The sequence below is a fragment of the Gekko japonicus genome, unplaced genomic scaffold, assembly GCF_001447785.1.
Source record: "Gekko japonicus isolate JY-2015 unplaced genomic scaffold, Gekko_japonicus_V1.1 scaffold206, whole genome shotgun sequence".
Taxonomy (NCBI): domain Eukaryota; kingdom Metazoa; phylum Chordata; class Lepidosauria; order Squamata; family Gekkonidae; genus Gekko; species Gekko japonicus.
This window is the reverse complement of record NW_015160842.1, coordinates 169,035-177,573: the sequence shown is the minus strand read 5'-3', so window position 1 is coordinate 177,573 and position 8,539 is coordinate 169,035.

The window sequence follows — 8,539 nt, the reverse complement described above, 5'->3', positions numbered from 1 at the left end:
GCAATGCGGGCTCAGGGCGGCTTACAAGTGGCAAACACCAATATAAAACAACTTTAAAAACATTTATAAATCCCACAGTACAAAAGCATTCATAACAATCAAAGACTGGAGTGCTCTAGATGTTCAACATAATATCAGATAGCATTTTTTATAACTGTTCAGCCTCATCTGCTCCAGGGACTGATGTTCACCTCATCCAGGGCCAGGTAGAGATGGAAGCTGCAATACAAGCTGAGGCAACATGGCAAAAATGGAGGATGAGAAAGAAGAATTTCTGACACGGAGGATTTTAGCATCTCCTTGGGGAAGGGAATCTTGTATATTCCTTGAGCAGCAGTGTTCAAGCGGAACTGCATAAGGTCCCGCAGGGCCCGGATCTCCTCCGGGAGCTCATTCCACCAGGTAGGAGCCGCCACCGAGAAAGCCCTGGCCCTGGTAGCGGCCAGCCTGGCCTCTTTGGGACCTGGCATTGCCAGGAGGTGTTGGGTCCCAGACCGAAGTGCTCGAGGGGGAACATATGAGGAAAGGCGGTCCCTTAGGTAAGCTGGACCCAGACCATGTAGGGCTTTAAAGGTAAGAACCAGCACTTTGAAATGAATCCGGTATGCTATTGGCAGCCAGTGCAGCGCTTTCAGCACAGGCTGGATGTGGTCCCTTCTAGGAAGACCCGTCAACAGCCTGGCTGCAGCATTCTGCACTAGCTGCAGCTTCCGGATTTGCGACAAAGGCAGCCCCATGTAGAGTTTTTTCCGTATATTTTTCCGTAAAATTTTTCCAAATATTACGAATCTTTATATAAGTCAGATGCACCATCTCCAAATGACATAAATAATTTTTTATCCAAAGTTTGGGTGCTGCAAAACCTTTATTTGTGGTTTGCTTCTGAATGTATTGACATTATTGATTAACTTTTTATTTTCATGATTGTCAGATAGGAGGGAGGGAGGGAGAGTGAGAGAGAGAGAGAAAGGAAGGAAGGAAGAGAGGGGGAGAGAGAGAGAGAGAAAGAAAAAGAAAGAAAGAAAGAAAGAAAGAAAGAAAGAGAGAGAGAAAAGTTTCTGCTGGCTTTCTGTTGTGTATTGAAAACTATGTTAAGCTTGAGTCTGAACAAGGATTGTAAATAGACCACTCAGAGCTGCGCAAGGTTCAGGAGGGAAGCACTCTGATTGGACCTTATCTGTAAATAGTTATTGGTTGTTCGCAGACTTGTGGGTGTGGCTACCTAAGCCCGGACTGTTTAAAAGGGAGCCTGTTTTTGTCTCGTTCTTGTTCTCATTCTACTTCTTCTGACTTCGTTAAATAAAGCTGATTCACTGTCCACTAGCTGTGTTGAGTCTCGTACTTAACACTTTCCTTATACAACCACTGGAATCTCTCAGGAGATGGATCATGTTTGCCCATTGGAGATCATGTCCTATAAGAACTGTTGGGAAGTTTTGCACAATTATACCTGACAATGGGTTATGACTTCCCTTCCTCATGGCCAAGGAATGCTTATGGCAACATGTGAAAAATGTCTAGAGTGATTCATATTAAGCTATTAATCTACCTTTTGTTAAATCATGACAGTTGTATCCTTCTGCTGTAACCAAGCATGAATAAGAAGCTGTATCTGGCTTGAAGAGAGGCAGGAGCAATCCATAAAAGCTGTATGCATAAGTCATGAATATTTGTAAAGCTCACAGAGATCTCAGGGTGGGGGAGCAGTATGCAACTGCTTTTAACAAAGCCTACTATTGAAACGTAGTTAAGAAAAGTAAGTATATCAAAACCACATGCATTAATAGATAATGCTTTGTTTTATGTTGAAAGACTAGTACATAGTCCCATCTCTTATGCTGGTAAGAGTATTTGAAAAGGCTTTCTAATAAAATGCTTTACTATCTGACAAGACCATGCATTCTTCTCCAAAAACAACTCACACCATTTAAGCCACACCTCCTTTAGAGTAGGCAAAATACATATCCAACAAACATATAATCTATACCAGTACAGAAGATATAAACAAAAAATGAAACAATAGAAGGGTCCCTTAAAAAAAGGGCATATCATGACAGAAAAGTGTCATCAAAACATTCTAATGTCAAGGCAAATGAAAAAAAACATATTCGAATTCTCCTTATAGAAAATTGTGTTACAGAAAGACAGTCCAGTAATTTAAAACCAAACAATCTTTTGAATTTTTAAAAAGGGGACAAATCAGCTTTATATTGAATGTTTGGGGCTAACAGTTTTTGGTGTTAGATAGGTTTTTAGGATGGAGCGAAATATTAATAAAGGACCCCCTCACAACTTATTATATTCATTCTTGTTGCTACAGTCGCAATCAGCTGCCATTTTTTGTTCATAATTGGCCTTTTTCCTAGTAACAACAATATTGTCAAACAGCTAGTCAAATTTGGCTCTGTAACTGCTACAGATAGTCTGGAAGTCTGGATCTGTGAGGTTCCAAATTAATCACCAGTTGGGAAACTGCAAGTTCATTAACACAAAATCCTTCAAAGTGCAGAACCAATTTATGGAGGGCTCAGCCTGTGGTAACCCTAACCCAACACAGTTACTTTCTTCTCTTTTCCATAAACATATGTCAGATAGCTATGGCTGTCATGGGAAAGTCTTGCTGCAGCACTCCATTAGACCTGTGAATCTGACCTGGGAAAGAATTCCTTCTCAATCACAAATCAATTAGCATAACCAGGGGTCATTTCGTAGAAAAAGAGCTAGGGGAACTCATTAGCATAACTCATTAGCATATGCCACACCCCCTGACATCAGGGGCCCGGCGGTGGACCTGCAAGGCCAGCGGGAGTGCGAGGAAGCCCCTCCAAGGCCCTCCCTGGCCCCAGGCAGGCAGGGGTGGGGAGAGTTGGGGAGGAAGCAACTTACCCTCCCTCTTCTCCTGCCTCCTCCTGGCTGAATGAGGGCTGGAAGCGGGGCGGCTGGAAGCAGGGGGTGGGGCTTCGTCATGTGCCCCGCCCCCTGCACCTCACCCGGGGGAACTGCGTTCCCCCGCGTTCCCCCCCGAAATGACCTCTGAGCATAACCTTACATTTGATCTTCCCAAAAGACATATTACCAGTGACTTATATCAACTTTAATTCTTTTAAAAACTACTGTCTATATCACATGAAGCTGCCTTAGACAGATGTTCTGACTCAGTACAGCTAACATAGTACTGGCCATTTTGACTGACTGTAGCCAAGCAGACCTAAGCAGTAGAGGTATTTTTCAGTACATGCTACCCAAGGTCCTTTGTAACTGCAGATGCTGGAGGGGTGAAACTGGGACTTTCGGCAGGCAAGTCATGTGCTCTAGCACTGAGCTACACCCCTTCAATGAAAGAAGGTAAACAAGCTCCAGAGGCCAGAAAAGAATGCAGAGGCTAACAAACAATACTTGGACATTGAAGTAACGCACACAAATTAACATGAGGTCATTTGAGAAGTGCCAGCTGGTGACAGAATGGTGTTGTTGCTGATGAAAATATCAACAAGCAAGTAGGGCAAATCAAAGACCGGATCTAAAGAACCATGCAACTAGTTACACATGGCCAAGTGGGTCTTTGTATTTCAGTCTCTCCCTCACCCTTTGCCAAATGGGGAAATGCTTTTGAAACAGAGGAGTTTCAAAAGCAGTTTTGATGTGGCGTTGGAATCTACTGTTTCATGTGAACACTCAGAAATACAAATGGCTGTGTGCAACTCTTCAGACCCCACTCTACAGAGGGTAGAGTTATCAAAGAGAGGAAAATCTGCTCCCTTTTTATTTTTTATTTATTTATGTTATTTATTATCTGCTTTTCTTACTGAGGGATTTTCTGCATGATCATCTTGTTCCAGCTTTCCTTTGGAGTCAGTCCACTGGCAACAGAATCATCTTCAGCACAGAGCTTCCGCTTCCCTCCCTCAGCATTTTTGCAGTTGTCACATCAGTTTATTTTCTTACAAATGTGCTGTAAAACAAATACAGTTTTCTGAGCAAGGGTGCTGTTGTCACCAGCAGTGTCACAGCATTCCTCTTTTCCCCTACATGTGCCATAGTGATATATCAATTAAATCGAAATAAATAAATAAATAAATATACTCCTGGAAAACAGCTATGCCTTGCCCTGTGCCCTGCCCTCTTCTCCCCTTCTAGTTTGCTGATTGGACAGTTGTCTTCCTGCCATGTTGATTATGAATTTACTGGCCAGGAATTGGCTAGGACAGTTTTTCAAAAACTTTTAAAACTACTGGCTGTTTTTTTGTACTGTGGATTTTGTTGGTGAGATGGGGCAGAAGGAAAAAATGGTGATTCTCATTATCGTGCTAAAGGTACTTCTTGTACGTTCAAAGTTATCACCCACAATACAAAGTGATTTGGTTGGCTCTGACAGTCCCCTTTGGCAGTGATTGGCTGAAGGATTTCCATGATGTTGATTGTCTGATCAGTTGTGTCACCGAAAAATGTGCATGAGTGAGAATCACTGTTTGACCCCTCCAAAATCAAAAAGTGATAACAAATCCTGAGAAAACCGTAATAAGAAGAATTAAATTTTTAGCTGGGGGGGGGGAGTCCTCTGAAGAGGCATATCGCATATCAACATATGTTTATAAAAACCTCTTTTACCTATGCCTACACAAAAAATAAAACCCTTCTGCCCATGGGTATGTGTGTGGGGGGAGGGAGTTGTGGCATATGGAGAGAGGCCTGGAAGAGCAATTAATTTATAGCAATATATTGGTATAGTGGTATATCTGTATAGGGTGAGTTAAAACTTGTAAGAAAATTAAAACTAAAGTTTTTTGGGTGGGGGGATTTCCAGTGGGAGGGAACACAGGAAGGGGTTGTCCCACAGTCACAACAGTCCAATTAGCAAAACATAGGCTGGAAATGGGTGGGGAAACAAGCAAACAAAAGTGTAGGCAACATTGCCCATGAAAACAAATACGACTCAGTATTGGTTTTAGAAAAAGTTTGGAGTAAAAGTGGTCCCAAAAGATTTGGAAAGAAATCCAGAGATGATGTGAGGCAAAACATTTATGGCTGAAGAGAATGTGTGGAACCCATGGGATAAACCTAAGCAGTTTGGAGCCAGAACCAACACAATAAGGCTGTGTGGAAATGCCCTGAGACTCAAGGTGGATTACAGTGCAAGTCAATTCAATCAACAGGATAGGGGGCCATCTTCCAAGCTAGACTGAGCTGGAAGGAACTTCTTTTTTTTTGCAGCTGCATTGACTTGCTTTTCCAGCAGCAGTGATGTTGGATCTACTATAACACCTAGGTTCTTAACCAAGACAAAAAGGATCAGCTGCACCCCACCAAAGATGGAAAGCACAATATCCTTCTACACCTGCCAACGAACATTACTTGTATCAATTTGTTCTCTCTTCGCCATTTAACCTCAGGAGACAGGCAAGAGATGTTCAGAGGCAGTTTGCCATTGCCTTCCTCCATGTTACAAACCTGGTATTCCTTGGAGATCTCCCATCCAAATACTAACAAGGGCTGACCCTGCTTAACTTTTGAGATCTGATGAGAGCAGGCTAGCCTGGGCTTTCCAGATCAGGGCTAAAGAAATAAGTAACCTGGTGCAATTCCATTTGTTACACTAGGAATGAGGGATAAAGGATACTGAATGGAATTCTGCTAACATTGCAGCATTGGTCCCCTCTAGTGGTAAAGATGTGTCAATGAACTCAGTTCCTCTACAATAGATAATAGAAGTCACAGGAAGCAATACCTTTATAAGGACCTGCCAGAGTAGTATGCAAGTTTTCAGGTTACAAAGAATGCTTCATTAGGATGAATATTGGAGATAAAAATATGAGATGAAGATGCAATGGCAGGCTGTTCCTGTAACACACACAATGTTGAATATTCTGTTGAATATGACATAAAGCTGCTTTTATTAACTTCCATTAATCTTATGCTTCCAATTGCCTAAAGTTCTTGTATCAACCATTATATGAGTTAGTTAATGAAGAATAAGCAAGCAGAATTTAAAATAGATGTTCTGTCACAGCTTACTGAAGATCATGTCCAAGAATCTTAGAAGGGCTCAGGTGATCAGAAATAGGCTCTAAAGCATGTATTCATTTGATCAGTGTGTATTCATGTATTTTATGCCATAAAGCTGCTTTTGTGAGCTCCTGTTAACTTCCAGGCTTTAATTTCCTGATATTCTTATATAAATCATTTTAGGTTTATTTACTTAAAACATTGACAAGCTTGCCATTCTCCCAAATGACTGGGACACAAGAGAATTAATGATAAAAAAAATCCACAGAAAGACTTAAAAATAAGTCTGCCAGAGACAGTGGTATTTTCAGACACTCACAAAACAATCATCTTGAGAAACCAAGTCCTTTGATACTCTGAGGGAGGTGTAGATCTAATAATTTTTTGGGGGGTGCTATTCCACAATGTTGGACTGACCACAGAAAAAGCCTGTGAGTGGACAGCAGCAGAATGTATTCTTCTAGGAATCAGAACAATGAAAACATATTGCTGAGTTGAGCAAAACTGTCACTCGGCATGGGCTTATACCCTTCCCCCTGAAAGGGTCCTTCAGGTATGTGGGCCTCAGTCCATGAAGGGCTTTGAAAGTAAATACGACCAACTTGAACTGGACTTGGAATGAGGAGGAAGGTTCAGGCTATGACTCTGTAGGCAATGGACTGGCAAAAAAGAACTTGAGAGCCCTACTGGATCAGACCAGTGAGGGTCCATCTAGTCCAGCATCCTGTGTTACAGAATGGCTAACCAGTTCCTCTGGAGGGCCAACAACAGGGCATAGAGGACGAGGTCTTCCCTTGAGGTTGCCTCCTGGCCAGTTCCTCTGGAGGGCCAACAACAGGGCATATAGGCTAAGACCTTCACCTGATGTTGCCTCCTGGCACTGGGATTCAGAGGTTGACTGCCTCTGAATGTGGATGTTCCCCTCAGTCACCATGGGTAGTAGTTACCGATAGATCTATCCTCCATCAATCTGTATAATTCCCTTTAAAACTGTCTATTTTTGTTACCATTATTACATTGTCTGGCAGCAAATTCCACATTTTGATCACTCTCTTTGTAAAGAAGTATTTCCTTTTGTCCGTCTCAGCACTTACTTTGGGAGCGTCTCCAGTGCCCTCACTGTTTCAGTCTTAATGGAGGTAGTTCTTGCTAACATAATTAGATTACAGCATTTTTTTCCTTGTGATCAGTTCTTAAATGAAAGCATGCAAGGACAGAGACACAGTGGATAAATTATCTTTGAAGATACAAAGAACAGTAATAAACCATATCTGAGTCTAGTATTCACTGGGACATCTGTCCCTGTATATTTCTTTCGATCTGCAGATAACTTTGGGCTAGATCTGAGCCCTAGACTGAGAACGAATTCTATATCATTTGTAATTTTGCATATAGCATGAACTGTGAGACAGAAGTTATAAAGTACACCAGCAAGATAACATCTAACAAAAATCACCCTAGTCCTGTGCATAATTCTCCTCCTCCTTCCTGCATCTTTTTCGAAAGAACTTCCAAAGGGTTTATTATTTATTCTCCAACTACTCCCGTATTCCTTATTTTCCTGACCACCAATTCCTATATGACTTCCTTCTGATGATCTGATTGCATAATTTTAAGGTATTTTCCAAGCCATATATCTTAAGCTTCAGTGACCTGGGAAAGCTCATATTTATATTGTCAGTACAGACAAGCAGATCCAAAGCTGATACGTAGAGATTATGAGAATTAAAAAAGAAATAAATTAATAGAATTGTCACCTGGCCAACAATTTAATTTTTTTTAAAATCCCACATGATATGTGTTCCTTGCTATACATTTTTCTTCTCTTGGTCTGTGTGCAGGAATGGAGGAAAAGAACCTCAAAGAAAATCCAAATCCCTTAGAGCTGTTAACAGCTGATCTCTAATGAAAATGAGAACACTGAACGAGAAACAATGAGAACAAAGGGGAAATGATGGATGTGCAGCTGTGCCTATTTTCCCCTTAAGTATTTTGCAAATCAGTGATATGTTGGGTAGGCACATCTAGCTCACGAAGGCAATGTGTCCCATTTTGGACATGAGCAACTGACTGCTTGCTTGCCCAGCCCTAGCCAGACTCATGCATCTGTTAGTGCTTGGGGCACGTGTGGACTTTCACAAGCTCCTCCAAACTCCTGGGTCAAAGGATCTTTGGTCTTAGCTGGAACACGCACAAAAGTGGACAATACCTGCTGAGTGGAATAGCAGACAATGAAGAAGACAGTGCTTGAATTTTAATCTTTATTGAACATTAAAAAAATAACAGGAGGTTTCTGACCTGGATAGGCCAGATCTTGGAAGCTAACTCTGGCAAGTATTTGGATGGGAAACCTTAAAAGAATACCAGGGTTGAGAGGCAGAGGCAGGCTATCAAGCCACTTCTCTGAAAGTCCTCCATGCCCCAGTAGGAGTCGCCAGAGGTTGCCGTGACTTCCAGGCACAGGCGTGCACACACACACAAAATGCAAAAAAATGCCAACCCCCACCCCCCCCACCCCCACCAGCACCCTCAACAA